Source organism: Melitaea cinxia, chromosome 3, assembly GCF_905220565.1.
Source record: "Melitaea cinxia chromosome 3, ilMelCinx1.1, whole genome shotgun sequence".
In the NCBI taxonomy this organism is placed as follows: Eukaryota; Metazoa; Arthropoda; class Insecta; order Lepidoptera; family Nymphalidae; genus Melitaea; species Melitaea cinxia.
Genome location: NC_059396.1, coordinates 5,056,622 through 5,076,098, shown reverse-complemented (window position 1 = coordinate 5,076,098; position 19,477 = coordinate 5,056,622). Strand labels below are relative to the sequence as shown.

Below are 19,477 nucleotides of genomic sequence, written 5' to 3'. Positions count from 1 at the left end.
CTATAAATCAGCGTAGGGTCGATACGATGTGTAAGGGTAGACGCACACTGTGCGAATAAACGCGAACATAAAAAACAGTAAGTTTTTAAAATATAATTACTTTTTTTTGTAATAAGGCTTAGCTATAAATATTGCTAACTCATTTACTGTAGGTTATGTATCGCTGAATTGAACAGTATAACACTCAAAATATCAATATCGTAACGTGGTTATTATGGCCGTTTTTTGTACGAAAATCTTATTTCATATGAATTAATATAATTACAGAAGTCTACTTAACGTGTTTTAAATATATTTTTTGTTTCTTAATTATTTTTGAGATCACATCGTAGTGATATATAGATTGCTGTGATATTTTTAATTGGTCAATTTCTCATATTTTTTTTCTTATAATTCTTGTATTTGATAATAAAAAAATAATAGATTAATGATTACAAATCACTTAACTCTAATATAATGTTTTCTTAAAATCTTTGAATATTAAAATGTTTTTTATCAACTTCTAAATCAAAACGTATCATATCTAAATATATATTTTCGGAGAATAATAATCATCACTAACATCATTACAACTTCAGCCTATCGCAGTCCACTGCTGGACATAGGCCTCTCCAAAATCGCGCCAGACATTATGGCGAGAACTCATGTGTGTTGCCCATAGTCACCACGTTGGGCAGGCGGGTTGGTAACCGTAGGACTGACTTTGTCGCACCGAAGACTCTGCTGCCCGTCTTCAGCCTGTGTATTTCAAAGCCAACAGCTGGATGGTTATTCTGTCATCGGTCGGTTTTTAAGTTTCAAGGTGGTAGTGGAACCGTGTTATCCCTTAGTCGCCTCGTACGACACCCACGGGAACAGAGTGTATGTTCTTTACTACCGTAACCACACAGTAGAATAATGATGAAAAGTGTAAAATCATAAGAGTAAAATCCAATGTATAATACACATACACACGCAAAGACACTCGTACACCACTGTAGAAGAAACTTTATTTATTTATTTATAAAACAAGCTTTATTCTAATATTGGTATTTTTATGGACATACAATAAATCCATGGTATAAATATGACACTTGTTTTCTTCCATGTACAGTTAAAATAAGTAATTGATTCTTGAAAATAATTAATTAATCTTCAATACAGATTTATCCTCCAGATACAGACAATTTTATTGATTACTAGGAATTGATAATGTAACCGGAAAATGCGATATAAAATCTATGGAGATTTGTATATTCGTTCTAATTGAATGCCATCCTTTGTATTTCATTCGATATAAAATCCGGTGTGGGGCCAGCTTACGAGGCGCGTCCTCGTTAGCAAGTGTATGCGACATTTCACATGGGCTAATTGCGAGCATTTACGCATCTTGATAAACTGCCTTCGGTACGAGATTTACATTTGCAGATGCGGCGTTTTTAAGTTCAGTGTGCGTTGTGAATGTTGTTGTTTTGATTGGAACGTGTTTTGAGGATTTTTTGCTTAGTGTCTTTATAACAACATTAATTTGTTGTCTAATTAAGAATACATATAATAAAGATGTTAACATTTCAAAAAGTTATTAAATAATATTATTAGAATTTAAATATGAACTTTTATACAATTTCTTATAAAAAAATAGATTGAGCATGTTTATTTGCTCAAGGCTAAAATAATTTTGATGTCAAAGAACTGACTGATCTTAGATAAAAGAAAAACGCCAGACAGAGAAATGTAATTCAATAGTGGCTGTAGATTTAGTTATTTTATGTTTTAGTGTATCAGTCTTATAAAGTTGTCACTGATAGCATTCCAGTAGGTTAATAATACGAATACGTACTAAAACATTTGCATTATTTAAGTATTATTGAATATGACAAATATAGGAAAACAAAATAGATTTATTATTACTCTTAAACATGAACATTTATTTATAACTAGCTGGGCCACGCGGTTTCACCCTCGTAAATTTGTGAAATAGTCGCACTAAAATATTATATACTCTATAGACTTTTTCAGAGAAACTAACCTACACAAAAAGAATCTTTCAATTGGTTAGATATCTTTTATTTATTTTTTCTTTTTTTTAGGATTAAAACCTTCCGTGGGCCTTAAGGAACATACAAAAAAATAAGTCGAGCCATTCTTGAGTTATGCGCTTAGCAACATTCATTTTAATTATATAGATTGTTATTAATAATAATAAAAAAATAACTAGAAATAAAATAATGCATTACCACTAGCTTTTATCGATGATAATGGAGGAGAATCGATTCATATCATAAAACTTGCCACGGAAATGATTCATATGACATTTGGCTTGATTTGAACGATACATTATTTTATATTTTAACGAAACATAATGTTTCCTACCTCCTCACCCATCTGCACAAACTTAATCACTAAATTCTTTGGATTCAAATACAGCGATTACTTTACATTAACATTCTGTACTCGTTGCGCTGAGATAATTAAATAGTTTCTTTGCTAGCTAAAACACACTAGCTAATTCTTTTTCATTTTTATACTATACAGCATCGATAATAATTTATTTGATGTAAAATTGATAGAATTGTGATCGAAAGGTCGTTTTCAATTAATAGTCTTGTAACGTAATTAATTAATTTAGGACTAACCTAATCGTAGAATATATCTTCATCATCGCTAGATTTGATTTGCTCTGGCAAGTCGTAAAATGTTTTATAGAATCTTACTATAACATGGCTGTTCAAATGACTATATAGGTACCTATACAATTAAATTAACACGTCGCGTGGTCGTACATTATGTGTACTCATAAAATTATAACATTTTGTTTTATATTTTACAACACATTCAATAGTTGCATATGTATTTTAATATCAATACGATCACTTAAATAGCCGCTCTGGTGAAGTGGTGAAAGTAGGCACCTAAACACCGGCAGCTTGCGGGTTCGATTCCCGCTTGGGATGGATATTTGTATTTATACAATGCATTATGTATCTTTCAGATTTCGATGTTTCCCTTGTGGGTCTCCCAACCGTTCCTCAGAGAGCACGGTAAGCTGTCGGTCCCTGTTGTTAGCATAAATAGGTACCTGATACCGATCGTTAATCATACTAGGGAATATATTCGCCAACTCGCAGTGGAGCGGGAATGTGGATTGAACTCCAATCCTTCTCCTACATAGAAAAAGAGACAGCCAGTGGGATATTGCAGGCTGAACCGATGATCGTTGATGATCACGTAAAAGGTGATTGTGATTTCCTCTGAGTGAAAATTTTGGATATATTAGAAACATACATTTATTGATATCATCCATAGACTATAATAATATTGGATAGTTAAAACATAATCTTAGACATAAGGGCTTATTAATTGCGAAACAAAACCTTTACTTGTAAATACTACAATCATATAAACGAGCGAATGATTTTAATTAATCTCAATTAAATTTCTATTAGAAAACAAGAAAAAAAGGTTTGATAAAAACAAATTGCATTTATTTTATATTGAAATAAATTAAAATGCCTTTTTTAACGCTGAAGTATAATTACGAGTAGCGCTTATATAAATATGTCAGTAGTGAAGAGTGTTGAGGTATCTTGCACTTAACTATAAATCTGTCCCGGCAAAGATCTCGTTGAAAGGCAATTTATTGACGTAACTCTACACCATCGTCGATTGCTTAATGTTTCCTATGTATAATAAAGCTGTACCTTGTATGTACGTGAAGAATTTTTTTAAATAATATTTATTGTTTTCTAAAGTAGGTATATTGAATCAAGAAATTTGTTTAAGTTCTACTTACAAGCTTGGAACTCTTTATGTTAAATTGGATGCATATTAATTTAGAGATATTTTTGTAGATATATATTTGTATGTTTAGATTTGTGTTTCAATGGCAATGCAACGTTCCCAAAAATAGAACCAAGGCAATGAAACTACAGTATACATGGAATATGGACGCATGAGCGCTTTATTAAATTTATTGAAAGTATTATACTTTCAGTTAAGGTAAATTATAAACAACCGGCGGCTCTGGTGTAGTAGTGCGTGTAGGCACCTGAAACACAGATGGTTTGGGAGTTTGATTCCCGTTCGGGATGGATATTTGTATTTATACAAATCAATCAATGTACAAATGAAATGTAAATATCTGTATTTCTACCAGCTATATCTGGAAATATCTGGTCTTGTTGGTCTCACCATCGTTCCTCGGAGAGTAAGTTAAGCAGTGTGCTATTAGTTGTTATCATATACGCCCGATAGCGATCGTAACTCGTAGTAGGGAATATATCTGCCAACCCGCAATGGAGCAGCGTGGTGGATTATTCAATTAATGGATTTGATATTAATAAATAATAGATTAATTAATTAAGCTCCTATCCTTTTGATTTACAAAAAAAGCCTATCCCAGCATGGTGGCGTTGCAGGCTGTATTATAAATTAAATAAAGTAAACTATCCTATATAACTTGACGTGAAATTTGAAAGTGCGAGCGAATAAGGTTCTTCTTAGGCTGCCATGTTGGGCTCGATATGGGAATGTCACGCAAAGGCATATCTGGCTATGGTTGGGAAACTTAGTATAGATACACAAATAGGATTTTCATTGGGCTGGCCCATTCGACTCTGCATGGGAATTTCAAGCAAAGAAAGATATATCACAGCAAAGGGCTAAATTGAGATGTCACGTATATTTATTTTTTATTGAAAATACGCTTACTGAAAAAAAAAAAACACCAACAAACACCCTGCAACATTGATGCCTGCCTAAAAATTTGTATCACGACACTTGAATATCTAAAATAAATTGTAGTTTAAAAAAAATTACTAAAAAACCATGCTTTTATGGCTAATCGAACTAAAAAGTAGAAAATAATTTTTAATTACAAAGAGTTTATATTACAGTAGTCGAACAATCAATCATTATCAATTACTTCAAAATAAAATTATAATAAAATTTAAGCTATTAAGAGAATAATTCAATTCAGAGTGGGGTGCATTTTACTATTTTTTCATAACTTTTTACTATGTTTTTATAACTCTCCGCACATAGATAGTTGCAAGAAGAATAATTGTTACATTTAATATATCAAGCACCCCCGACCTATTATTATAAATTAATAATATTCAAAATTCGATTATTATCGCACTTCAAATGTTATAGAATAAATACAACTAAAAGCCAATTCAATTTAAATAAAACACACGGCTAGCACAATCTATCAAACCGACCGCTTAGTAAGTTTCATTAAGTGCTTATATAAATTAATCAATTACCGAGATCTAGTCACTATAAGCACTCAACGTCTCTTGAAACGCCAGCACCATATATCAAGTCTTTCTGTCCGTTGAACAACATCAATCGAGCGGGCGCAGACAGGGCGTTCAGTATAATTTGTCAGTGGTATCGATACTATCGATTTATCGACAGTCGATAGGTTTATCGAGTTAATCGATCTAATTTCGTCAGTTCGATCGGTGAGCGATGGAGGTCGCTGTGGGAACGCCACCGCGGAAGCGTAGTCATTCCAGTTGGCAAAGAGTAAGTGACGTAGATATTTCGTTTTGCTTTTGATGTGGATGATTCTTTTTATTTTTGATGTATGGTACAGAAAGTGTTTTTTGTTATACCTGTACATTTGAGTATAATATTGACTTTAGGAACATTGAATAGTGAAATTTGTTGTTTAACTACGTAATTTATTACGTAATTTCTCTACGTAATGTTGTTTTATTTAGTCTATTAAAAAAATATGTAGACAATAAATATCGTACCGTATCATCATACACAACAGTCATATTTTTACTAAAATAACAAGAAAAAACAACATTTTGGTTCAAAGATTATGCCATTGTATGTCTCTCAGAGACGATGTAAATATACGTACTAAGCATTATTAGTTATGATTGATGATATTTGTGATTATTTTATTATTGCGACCACCGGTGAGATCCGCCTAGAATATTTGGATTGTGGTTTAATTACCTCCTATTGTGGTCAGTGATTCAAATCTATTGTAAGCACGATTAGCTACATTAATATGTAAGTTTATATGTAAGTTTTTTGTGGACTTATAAAGTTATTGAACTGATGACTGATATAAAAAAATCATTCTTAAGAACTTAGAAGCTTTATTTATTTTTATTCATCAGAATATTTTACATTTACAACAGGTATTAGTAAAATTTTTAATTATGTTAATAAAAATATTCTACATTATTTCGTATTTCGACAATGTTGTAATGGAACGCACTTATCTCTCCTACAGCCGTACCTACTTATTTTTGCATTTTGCGATATCTACAAACGTGGTTTGGAATTTGTAATTGTAAACGCGGGAAATTAGGCAATCGAATGCGGGGGCGTTGGGCGTACCGGGGCGTGGCTTGGCCCTTCGGAGGTGCTTTATCGTATTCAAATAACTAAGGTATTTTAACGTATAGCGATTGTATTCATTACTAAGAAAAGCAATTTTTTTATTTTACAATCAACATTGTTGTAAGTAAGATGTCCTACATACTCTAATGAGTAATTAACGATGAGATATTTATTTATTTATTGTAAATGTGTTCAAACAAAAAAAAAAACCCTGCTTAACATAAAACTGTATCTATAATATAAAAATGAGTCGCTGAATGTGTTGCTAAGCGCAAAACTCGAGAACGGTTGGACCGATTTCGCTAATTCTTTTTTTTTTAAATATTCCTTGAAGTACGAGGATGGTTCTTATGGAGAGAAAAATTCTAAAAAAAAAAAAAATTTAAATTTCCTGAAAAAGTCTAAAAACAACACTTTTCTATACTCCCATACAAAAGATTTGTGATAATACTTAAAAATCAATTTGAACTTTAATACCATACGATAAAGTTTGTGTTAGGCGATACGAAGTTCGCCGGGTCAGCTAGTTGAATATAGATTAAAAGTTCAGGGTGAAACATCAAGGTTGTTTTATTTATTTATTTATTAAATTTTCTTTGATGTCTTGATGTCGCTTTTAATAAACACAAACACACACACACACACACACTTTAGTCTAATGCAGTCTACTGATGGACATAGGCCTCCACAAGTTCGCGCCGAAAATGGCGTGAACTCATGTGTTTTAGTCATAGTCACCACGCTGGGCAGGCCAGTTGGTGACCGAAGGGTTGGCTTCGTCGCGTCGAAGACGCTGCTCGTCTTCGGCCTGTGTATTTCAAAGCCAGCAGTTGGGTGGTTATCCCGCCATCGGTCGGCTTTATACATTCCAAGGTGGTAGTGGAACTGTGTTATCTCTTAGTCGCCTCTTACGACACCCACGAGAAGAGAGGCGATGGCTATATTCTTACTGCCGTAACCACACAGCTAGTCAAAACTATTACCTATTAAAGTATTTTGACTAGCCCGTTGGCACAGTTTGTGGTGGGCCTGCTTTCTGCTGCGAGGGTTGTGGGTTCGATTCCCACCTTGAGTCTAGGTGTAATATATATATTTATTTATATATGTATTATTTGATCGAAAAAAATATATGTAGCTGTATCGGTAAATATATGGGCTATATATTTTAATACCGTAGCCATACAGCAAATATTACCTTAAATAAACTTATTATCTTACTATGCAGGATTCTCTCTCTCGTCTGCCTCAGCTTATAAAAACTAAAATATAATACTATAATATCTTGCAACAACCTATATATTTAGTTTCAAAAAAGGGTTTCACTGAATATTTGCGCGAATTATCCATTGTATATTTTCAGCTCATTATAAGCTTAGTTACTAATACTATATATTACTAAAATGTAATTTAATAAGCTTTAATTTTTTTTAACATTTTTAAACGTCTTAACCTCTATATTGACCAGCAGCTAGTCTGGCAAGCGTAATTTAATCAAATCGGTCACGCATCGTTTAAGCTCAGAATTAATTATTCAAAAATATTCAAACTTTACAGACTAATCAATAAAAATATCGCTTCCCAAGAATTATTAAAAAATTATACGATTCGCACATATAACAGATAAAAACTCGTCAATTTATTCTCAATAGATAAATTAAAACATAAGCATTAGGTTACTATGTATTAGTGACATTTACAAAAAAAAAGTATCAGCAATGATACGCAAATAATTACGTTATGACGCGTCAGAATCGTTTGTCTCAACATCGATGACGAGTGAGATCTAAAAGAAGGTTCTTGATACTATCAGTTATACGCACAAAGATATCTTTGCACACAAATAAACCTTACCATAACGATATAAAGTTCAAATTTGCATGAAAATTCGTGTATAAAAATGTTGTCAATAAATTATTGTGTCAATCGCCCCTCCTTCAAGAGGTGCGTTATTAATAATCATGTCAATTTGGCCGTGAGAATCATCCCGTCTCGTCTCATCTCATCTCGTCTCATCTCAAGTGAGTAGCTATTCATTTTATCGAGATTACATATTGTAAGGTTATTAAAGGTTTTGCTTTGCGCTTATGTAATTAATTTTATTTCGTTTTCGTGATATTATGGGAGTTTGATGAGTCACTGTGTTGCATAGATTTCTTTTGTTGTTGATATTGTTCTTTGTGTGGGTAAATATTGATGTTACCTTTACAGATTATTCTTATATTTATACATCTAAAACAAGTTTGATAATTATTTTGTTTGTAAAATGTAAGTTTGAGTCATTGCAACAGTATTGCTACACTAACATTTTTTTATTAGGGTTAAAAATTTAATTTGTTATCTTAGAGTTCTGGTAGGTGTCTAGGTAGGTCATCTCAAACTTATCGTATATTACTAATATAATTAAAGATAAAGTAAATGATAACAAAATGGTAAAATATAATTAAACAGACTGTTATTGACATTTTAGATATTTGTTTTGAAAAAAATTATTTGTGTCAGAAAGTTCGATGAACGTCTAATGATTTTTTCTAATTAATTTGTTTTCACTGATAAATTTATAAACACATTATGCTACAGAGTTTGTTTCGTTGAAGCCATAAATGTTAGTAGTTACCTGTCTTATTATTTAGCTATTTATTTTGATATTAAAACCTACTTAATGAGAAGTTTGACTATATTTATGCAAAAATTCAATACTTCAATACTGTTCCTACACGGTGAAAGAGGCCTATACCTAACCGTGGGATGTTACAAACTGAATCGTAGGTGTACGTTTGTAGTAGCTAATTTTTTTCATAAGAAGAAAGGAGATATTATTTATTTACTAGTGGGAGTTTTAGGCTCTTACAACTTAAAAAAATGTGTGTATTTTATTATTCCAGTTCCAAAGGTTTTCTGCCCATTATATGCTTACCATATCACATGTCAAAATCTCTTTTGTAGAATGACAAGCAGGTCCTATCAAAAAGTACTGGACAATAACATTAAAAATAATTATTATTATTGTAGTTCTTAATTCGTAAGATAGACATCTATGTATGTATGTTTCTTTTCAAAGATGATTTCATTTTCCTCAGTCTTTAGTAGTACTTTTGGAATTGAAATAACATAAGTATATATAATATACTAAATTAAGGCTTTTTAGCTCAAAGTTACGTCGTGATCGTCACGTCTAAATGGAAAAAATCTCTATAATATGTTAAGATCCGGTCACGAATAACTTTTTCTTTACCGCTATTGAAATTAAGAGTGAATCATCGTAATTTATTATTCATGAAAAACCCTGAAATGACTAATCGCCTTTACCTATGGACATCGATGAGTAATTTAATGCAATTTCACGCTGAACCTGTGTGTGTGCTAAAATGGTGCTACCATATAAGTTTCTGCAGACTAAAGACAATGGATGACATTTTAGTCGCTTTAATTTAAATCCCCTACGGAATTTTAATATAAAGTAAATATAACATAGCTTTTATATATTATATATATTTTATATATATATAGTTAGGTTTGAATTGGTTGGATGTTGAGTCTATTTATGAGGAAGGTTTTTATAATATGACGATTCGAAGGTGCTTTTGAGCCCTTTGAACGAAGTCATTTTTTATTTTCATTTTTTAAAAATTTAATATATTTTTTTTCTTAAATTAACGCGGGTGAAACCGCAAGGCACAGCTATTACATAAATAAAAATGCATCGTTAATGTGTTGCTAAGCGCATAACTCGAGAACGCTTGGACCATTTCTACCCGTATTGTTTGTCATGTTTTTTAATACTTTACAGAATATTATTATAAAAGGATAAATTAAGAATGTTGCTCAAAAACATCAAGTGTTAAACAGTTCGTAAGACACGACATCGTCTATCGGGTCACAATATGGTACAGATGATAACATACAGTAAACTTAAATACACATAGTTGATTCTCATTATGAAACAAACTTTTTATATATCTTATACTTATGAGGTCGCCAAACATTTAATAGAGTTGTGTAGATCGCAAGTTTCTGTTGATACTAGGCTCTTGTCGTTAGATTAGGAAGAATTTCAAGAAGTGAATCAGTTGACGACGACAATTAGGAATGATTAAGAAGTCGATATTAAGAGCCGATAGACAGTCGATAGTCTGCGAAGACCGTGTACTTGAATTTTACCGAAAAATAAAAAATTAATGTTCTCATGTTATAGATGTTGGTATCACATTATAAAACGCGTTGTATTAATTAATTTGTTTAATTATCTCTAATTAAAAACGGGTATTTTATCACACCCGATCATAGATTAAGGTAACTGTTAAAATCAATTTAAATATTTTACTATAAAATACTTTAAAAATTAAACATAATTATCTGTAATTTAGGAAATAAGTGTATCTATTTATCTACTTAAAAATAATAATAAAGATATCGCATAAATATAGGAAATCTCACTTATCTGTTCCACAAAAATTATACAAAAAAGTCTCGTGCGATTTTAGTCGCCAGTTTGAAGCTATTAGCTGTACATTAAGAGGGAAATTATATCGATTTCTGGGCTCGCATTCCGATGAAATTGGTAACGATAACATCTTCGGGTCATTAGGACCGTGTGAAGCTGAACACACGTGGATGCACACCATGTCGAGTAAATCGCTAATTGAAAACAGTACAAATAATATTTGGTAGTCTTTATGGACTAAAATATTGGCTTATGTCATTATCTTAGATTACTGTAATAAGGATAAATACGTAATTATTTTCTATGCATATTATTATTTTTTTTATTTTTTTTTTTTTGTTTAATAGAAATGTATTAAATTTTATTTTTAATTAATAAGGTTCTAAATATCAATATAATGTTTTTTAAATGTAAAAAAATTGGCACTAAATTATTCTATTAAACGTCCTTCCTTCAACAGGTGTGTTGTAATTAAGGCAATTTGAAATAATTCACAGATTATTGCTTTGAATAATTTGCATAGTGGTTTAAAAGCAGTTCATCTACCAAGTATAACACTAATTGTATCCGCTACATCTTTGTGTTGTTATCCCTTTTATTAGGCTTAGATGCTTAAGATAAGCCGTTCTTTCAAAATATTTTTTACAGGTTTCAAGGTATTTGTAACTTATGATATTACAAACTAAAATTGAAAATAGTGAAATAAGGCTATGACCTAAATATTTACCATTAACTACCCACACTTTTTTATTTGTTTATGCACCTGTAGTCGTCTCCCTCAAGTGAAATACGCTTAGTTAAAAGATAAAAAGTATTCTACGTCTTAACTTCTGGTATGAACTCAGTTTATACCCGCGCAACTCAATGTCATCTTAGTGCACTTAACATTAAGACATTAAATAAATTTCTTTAGTATCCATAATGACAAATAAATATTTATAATTTAATGCAATCCAAAATTATAATCATTAATTGGAGTTAGTATAAACATTTAACCGTTATTATAAAAACATTTACAGGTTAATCTCGTGTTGGTTATAGTCATCGGAAATCGTAAATTTATTTATATGATTTTTTTTTTTATATTAACTAATTTTTTTTAGCTACATTTAACCAAAATATTAATAAAATCATTATTTTATCATTATAAAGAAATTATATTAATATTTTAATATTGTATTAGCGTGTTAATTTTGATCGATCCCTACTCATCTGTTCTATATAGACAGAAAACTTAGTCATAGGATGTTTAGAGGATGATTAAGAATAGTACAGCTGTTATTTACTCTCTTCTATTACGGTACATATTATATAGACATATATATGAAGTTATATATAGTTCTCGACTGGAGGCCACGGTTCGGTGAACGTAGCATTGCCCTCCAACCAGATGTACCGACGACTTGTAGAGGGTAGCAGGTAATAACAGAATTTTGAAATCAAAAGATTTTGTCTTGTGGCATACTCAGGGGCAGGCTTGCGTCCAACAATGGACTGTAATAGGCTGATGATGATGGACTTATTGTGCTCACGGTTTTGGGCCACTATAAATTAGCTTCTGTAACTGTGTCTTGGTCTTACTGGGGTTTTTCTGTGTCCAGTCGGTCTTCATTGGAATCTTAGGGCGGAGTTCACCGACTATCGTTTAACCAATGTTTGAGTAATCAGCCGATGAATCCCTAAACATCGGTTATGCACCCGGTAAAGTATTCACTGTTCATCACGAATATTTTAACCGTGGTTACTAAATCAGGCAATCACCATACGCTCACAGCGAATGAACTACTAATGAATGAATGCTATAAGTCTACTCATTAGGGAAGTCACATAGTTTTATTTAGTCGACACGAGTTTTGGTGCCATCTATAGTTAGTAGCATAAAATAAAACGCTTTCAACTTGAGAAGTTCGAGAACGCATTGGATACTGTTACGTTAGCTTGTAGTGTCCAATTTGGATGGGTAATAACATCACGGCGCTGCCATTGTCAAGTGTTTTTTTTATTATTTCTTTGCACGTGCTAACATTCTCTGTGTTGATTATTATTTTGTTCTGTTGTGAGTGTTTAATTTTTAAATTACGGTTTACTTGAAAAATGGCAGCTTTAAAAAAGAGAACAAACGATTTTTCAAGCGATGATTTTGACAAACGGAATCTAGTTTTAAATGAGGAATCATTGTATTCTTCGTAATAATTACGACGCATTTGAAACAGGTACTCTAGGTCTCCTTGTTTTGGTCTCTATATTTTCTAGATTTTCAAGAAGGCCTAAAGTCTTGATAGTTATCAATTAATACATTGAAATTGAACACTGACTGCGTGTTTATCTCTTACCAAAAACTTTCAACTAATAACGAAATGTTGCAACTGTTGTAAAGTCACAGCAGAATCTGTTGACCAGATGTCCGAATATGGCATTGATGGACGGTTAAACAATGCTGTAGAGTTCGGTTATAGTAATCGGCTGTTTAAGGGCTGTAAACACTGGTTAACGTATGGTGAACAGTAAAAATGATTTAATCAGTTGTTTAACTGATAAACACCCGTTTTAAAAGTCGGTGAACTCCGCCCTTAGTCGTATATTCTTATCGTCCATTTTATAACGAAACTTATGGTGCTTGGTTTGAATTTATTAATGATATTTAGTTTTTTTTTCTTACGAGTACCTATGTACTGCTCTGTCTGCCCTATTCTTGCTATAAAAAACACAGTTATAGGCAACCAGTATTGTATCCAATATTATAACTACTTTAAAATAGGTTCTGGCGTAACTAGATTTTTTTTACGGTACTTGGCATACTGCAGAAGTTTACTTCTTGATATTAATAGTATTTGTTGTTGGGTTGTGAGTGAATTTTTTTCAATAGTCACGCGGAGGACATTCTTTAAGATAGAATAGGAAATTCGATTATATATTTTAGTCGGTTCTCATAATTATTCTAAAAGCCGATGGCTTATGTCTAGGTTTTACACTAAAATTACAATTTTAATCTTATTAACTTGCTGTGATTACTGGCATTATACATAAATAGGTACTACATGTATCATACTCATTTACGTACCGTTTTCCTGGTAGGGCTCATTTGATTATCTATTTGTTTCAAACATAGATTAGATAAACATGATAATCGTATAATATCGTCAAAATAAATGTCCGGTTACGCGGTCTTTTAAAAACCAGTTTGCGCTGTTAAGCTCGTGCGTGGGGACGGTAAAACGGGCAAGAATACTCAAAAGCGCGTTACATTGTTGCGTTGCCAAAAACCATTTTTGCATAGTTTTGAATTTGTACAGTCGCTTTGCCGAGACAACTGGAGCAGTAATGTATTTTGCGTAAAAGTGATCTCCGATATTTCGTGCTTTTGCGAACTTGTACATATTATCTACGGGACAAAAAAATAGTCACCATATTAAAATAGGACTATTAATAGGTACTTTAAGTAAATTCAACCGTCGTACTGATGAAATCTAGTCCCATTTATTAATTTTATCACTTGACACCTCATTCCTTGCCACTTATCAGCCACTAAACCTATACGATTTACTTTCAAAACCACATTAATGTCAGTCTTGGAAACTTCTGCTTTATGTAAAGTGCATTGATAATAATCTGATCCATTCTCAGGTGCGAGAACGAGATAGAGATATGGGTAGTTTCGGGTGCGAGCAGGATAAGTTATTTTGAATAGAAACATCAAAATTTTACAGCGTTTTTACTGCGCCCGAGCCGATCTGTTTACTTGTGAGCGTCCGGTACACTTTTGGCCCATGGCGAAGGTGGAGTTTTAGATGGAATATTGAGGTAGGTACGCTGTTCTAACCCGGTTTATTTATTATAAACATGTTATTATATAGAGGTGTAAAAATTTTATAGAATAAACGATTTTTGTTTTAAATTTTGTAACGTTCAGGTGTATAGGTGAAATACTAGTAGGTAGCATATTTAAATTATACTTCTTATTAAAAGCAGATTTTATAATAATAATAAAAAACGTACAGAAAACGTAAAAAGGAACCTGCAATCCTAAACTGTTTCATTTCAGCCTATCGCAGTTTACTGCTGGACATAGATCTCCCCAAGTTCACGTCAAATATCGTGAACTCTTGTATTTTGCCCATTAGTCACTGCACTGGGCAGACGGTGACGGTGACGTGTGACCGCAGGGCTGGCTTTGTTGCACCGAAGACGCTGCTACCCGTTTTCGGGCTGTGTATTTTAAAGCCCGCAGTTAGATGATTATCCCGCCATCTGTCGGCTTTTGAAGTTCCAAGGTGGTAGTGGAACTATATTATCTCTTAGTCGCCTCTTACGACACCCACGGGAAGAGAGGTGGTGGTTATATTCTTTACTGCTGTAACCACACAGCAAAAACTAAAAAGCGCCTAAACTGCTCAAGGTTCCTTAATTTAAGTTGTATTGAATAATAATTTTTGACATTCTAGAATATTTATACTAATATACATTTTTTTTATTTAGAGTAATGTAAGCTCATTTACAATTTATTTAAAAAAAATATACCTATATTCCCTATATTCCTGTATTCCCTATATTATATGGGTAACTATCAGATATCTATAATAACAATCAGGACCGAGAACTTTTTTAATAAGTTATCCAGGCACAGTGAAAAGATCTGAGGGACAGATTCTCATATCGGTAAAAAGTATTCGTACAAATAAAAATAACTCCTCCGAGTGGGAATCGAACCCGCGACCGCCTGTGTTAAGGCACCTACATGGCACACGCACAATTGCCACAGAGCCGAGAAAAGTAAAAAATTATGAGTTAACACACAAAATAATAATTGTGTTTGCTCGCAAACGAAAAAAAAACCGACTTCAATTACATCGACAAGTAATACAACGTAGATCGACGAAAAAATAGTCAAGTAACTACGCGTTATCAAAGATTACTCAAAAAGTAGTTATCAGATCTCAATAAAATTTATATGTGACCACATGACAAACGTCAGCTTTCGATTAAATTAAAAATTATTAAAATCGGTACATCCAGTAGAAAGTTATGCGGTATAATACAACGTAGGTCGACGAAAAAAGCGTCAAGTAAAAACGCATTATTAGATATAGCTCGAAAAGTAGTTGTTAGATCTCAAATAAATTTAAATGGGACCAATTGGCACACACCACCTTTCGATTAAAACAAAATTTGTCGAAATCGCTCCACCCAGTCAAAAGTTCTGATGTAACATACATAAAAAAAAAAAAAAAAAATACAGTCGAATTGAGCACCTCCTCCTTTTTTGGAAGTCGGTTGAAAATACAGTAGAATTGGGAACCTCCTCCTTCTGTAAAATCGGTTAAAAACTAGTAATATAGCTCTACTCAGTTACCCAACAAAAAGCAAACAAATAAAAGAAAAAAACTGACAACCATCAAAATTTGACATAAGTAAATCTATCAAATTTTTTATAATGTTCATTGAAATAAGATGATATCTAGAAAAATCATTTTTTGATATATATATAATTATTTTAACGCATACAATCAATGAGAATAAAGTTGATTTGTATATTATCTTTCTTTTAGTTTTTTTTTATGTATTAGGAGAACAGGAACTTTGTGGTATAGGTTTCCTTACACATTTTGATATATGAAAATTTTAAATTAAATGCCTACCTTCCTTCTAATTTCCTTCTTAGAACTTAGTCACGAAATAGATAATTGATATAATTATACCCGACAATTTTTAAATTATTTCCATGTTTTTTTTTAGTTCCTCAAAATTATATTGTTGGAGTGAATTAATGTATACTTTTTCCTTTAGTTTATAGTCCTCAAAAGACCCAGAACACAATTTTTATCGTTAGCTGACGTAGGTAAAAGATATCTTGACTCTTTTCGTTGTTAACTTTGTTAGCAAAAAATATAATAGCCAACTTAGTTCGTACCTACTAAAGAAATAATATTTATGGCTTTAGTACAACTAATATTAAAAAAGGGTAATAAAATAAAATATTTATATAAAAGAAAATAATACACGCATCCTTCAATTGTTCGATTATTTCATCTAGTGTTACTGAGCACTGCTGGTGTAGTGGTATCATGCAAGATTCCCATTCTTGCGACCCGGGTTCGATTCCCGGGCAGTGCATGCTTCTTTTGCTATATTTTTTTACGCGTTTTAATTTATATTTTTAATAAGTTTTTTTTTTAAGTTTTCTTGAAGATTAAAAAATAGTAAGAATTCTTTATTCTATAATTCTTGTCTTTCTAATCAGTCTGTCCATAAAATTAATAATGTTTTAAAATATTTGTACTATGGTATTGTTTTATTAATCGTAACAAAATGCCAATCGTATTTCAAGTGTGAACGCGGTAGGTTGACATGGGAATCGAACCGCATACAAGCGCCAAAATTCCACCGAAAATTCCAACATAACTATGGGAACTTAACAAATTAAGCGAATTCGTTTTAGCATACTTTCGCAAATGTGAGTCACATTGGAGACAATCAGAACTCATACAATACTCACGAATTAACAAATAAACTTAAGTGTGAAATTTCAAAATATCGTTTATAAGTGAAATTATAAAATTTATTTACGGTTTAAAAAACACTAGATTTGACCTAAAAAATTACCAACATTACAAGATAAGCTTTTAAAAGTACGACAATAAAACATTAATAAATAAAATTCAGTATTTTATTTATATGTGTATTACTATCATATCTTTAAAATCGTGAAATATTAATTTAAGAAAGCCTAGTCATATTGCTTTTAGGAATAAGGTAAGTAAGTCTTTGAATTGTCATTTTTATCAAAATTAACTAATTTTTAAAAGCTCCTCTTGCTACATGTAGGGTTTTGGAAATATTTACTCTTTTTATACGACTTCATAACAGTCTTCACATCGGTTGCACTTTTTTATGTGTTTTTTTATACGGTTGCTGTTATCTGCTCTTTTTTAAATTTGAATGAGATCTGACGACCTTTTAACTGAGGTACAGCACAAACTGACAACACTCTTACAGACGATCACAGCTAAATAATACTTTTTTTAAGCAGTGTTGTGTTCCTGTTTATGAGTAAGGTGACCAGAGCTCCTGGGGGAATATAGGGTCGGCAACCTGTTTGCGATGCTTCTGGAATTGCAGGCGTCTATAAGCTACGGTAATCGCTGAACCATCAGGTGAACAGTACGCTTGTTTGCCGACCTAGTTACATAAAAAAAGACCTACGTTGAGATGTTCTCAATTTATTAATTTTTGATGTACTTTGGAGTTGGTATTTTTCATTGATAGCAAACTAAGAATTTCATTTAAAAATGATATAATAACAACCATGGTTAATTAGATTTGCAAATTCAACTCACTATAAACATATTTAACTCTCGTGTATAATTTATTAGCTATAAATTATTTATATATGTAAATTGTGTTTATTTACGTTAATCGTTAGTGTCATGTTAATGAATGATAGGGTTAAAAGCTACGTTTAACTCAAACACTGACTGTTATTAATACCAGATTAAAGCTATGATAGTATTGATCAAATTTTTTTATAGTTTTACCAACGAAATTACTTAACTATTTTTGTTTGTTTATTATTATTATATTAATTAAAATCGATATCATTTATTGAAAATACCTTTTTGTTTGCTTATTCAGTTACACTGTATACAAATATCCTACCGTACTTAGAATTACAGAATGTATGCTAATTAAGATTAATAACGAAAACGAATCTTAAATTATTTTTGAAAAATATTCAAACATCTTTATAATTTTTTAACAAAACTTAATATGTAAAATAGAATATTTAAGTGTATTCGTTGTAACGAATATTAATTAGTATTTTAATGGAAAATTTAATTTATACTTTAATATAAAGCAGTTGAAGAGGAAGAAAGAGGCGTTGATTTTATACTGAAATTTAAATTGTATGTGTATAAAAGAAGAAAAAATATAAAGACATTGGCTACGAGGTAATATATCATTAGCTATACTACCTTTTGGAAATCGCTATGGTTGAATTGCTATAGTCTAAATATGAGTATAACACGATGAAAATGTATAATTTATATTATTTTGATGATCAATTACAAGAAATAAAATTTATACTTTAATTTATCTAATCGAACATATAAGATCTTTTTTGCGATTTTTTTTTAAATCGCATGCTAATTAATAATTAACGCTTTGTTGTATAGGTACTAGGATTATTTCTATTATCGATATTAATCAATCTTGAGATATAGTCATTAAATTAAATTTAAAATTCCATTATTGAACAGCTAATTTACGATGAATTGAACATGACGAATTTTCTTCGAAAATATAGACACTTGCGTTGATGTATCATCATCAAAATCCCCAGCGTTTCAAGTTCATGGAAATCTTTAGGACCAATTCCTTTTGGGAATTTAAATTAATTCAATAAAAGTACAACAGTGAAGTAGTAAGCTTGAAATGAGTATCATAATAAAATTGATTACTCTATAAGTGGGTAGGTGTATATATCATTTTTAATCGACGTTAAGAAAAGGATGAGGTTCAGGTCATGAAGTCCCACTTGTAGTGAAATAACAAAATCCAGTTGTTACAAATAACTTTATTCACACTTGATATCCTCCACTTCACACAACTTACTTCAACTTTACTATTACAACTTCTTTTTCGACTTCTAGTCTGTGCCGTTGATATCAGAAGACTGCCCTTTTTAATAAG

General features: G+C 31.5%; 1 non-coding gene across 1 annotated transcript; it reads left to right on the top strand.

The window, feature by feature from the left end:
• The first annotated feature begins 16,829 nt into the window (after positions 1-16,829).
• Trnag-ccc lies at positions 16,830-16,900 on the top strand. The gene has a single exon. It is a non-coding gene; the product is annotated as a tRNA-Gly (tRNA).
• The last annotated feature ends 2,577 nt before the right edge of the window (positions 16,901-19,477 follow it).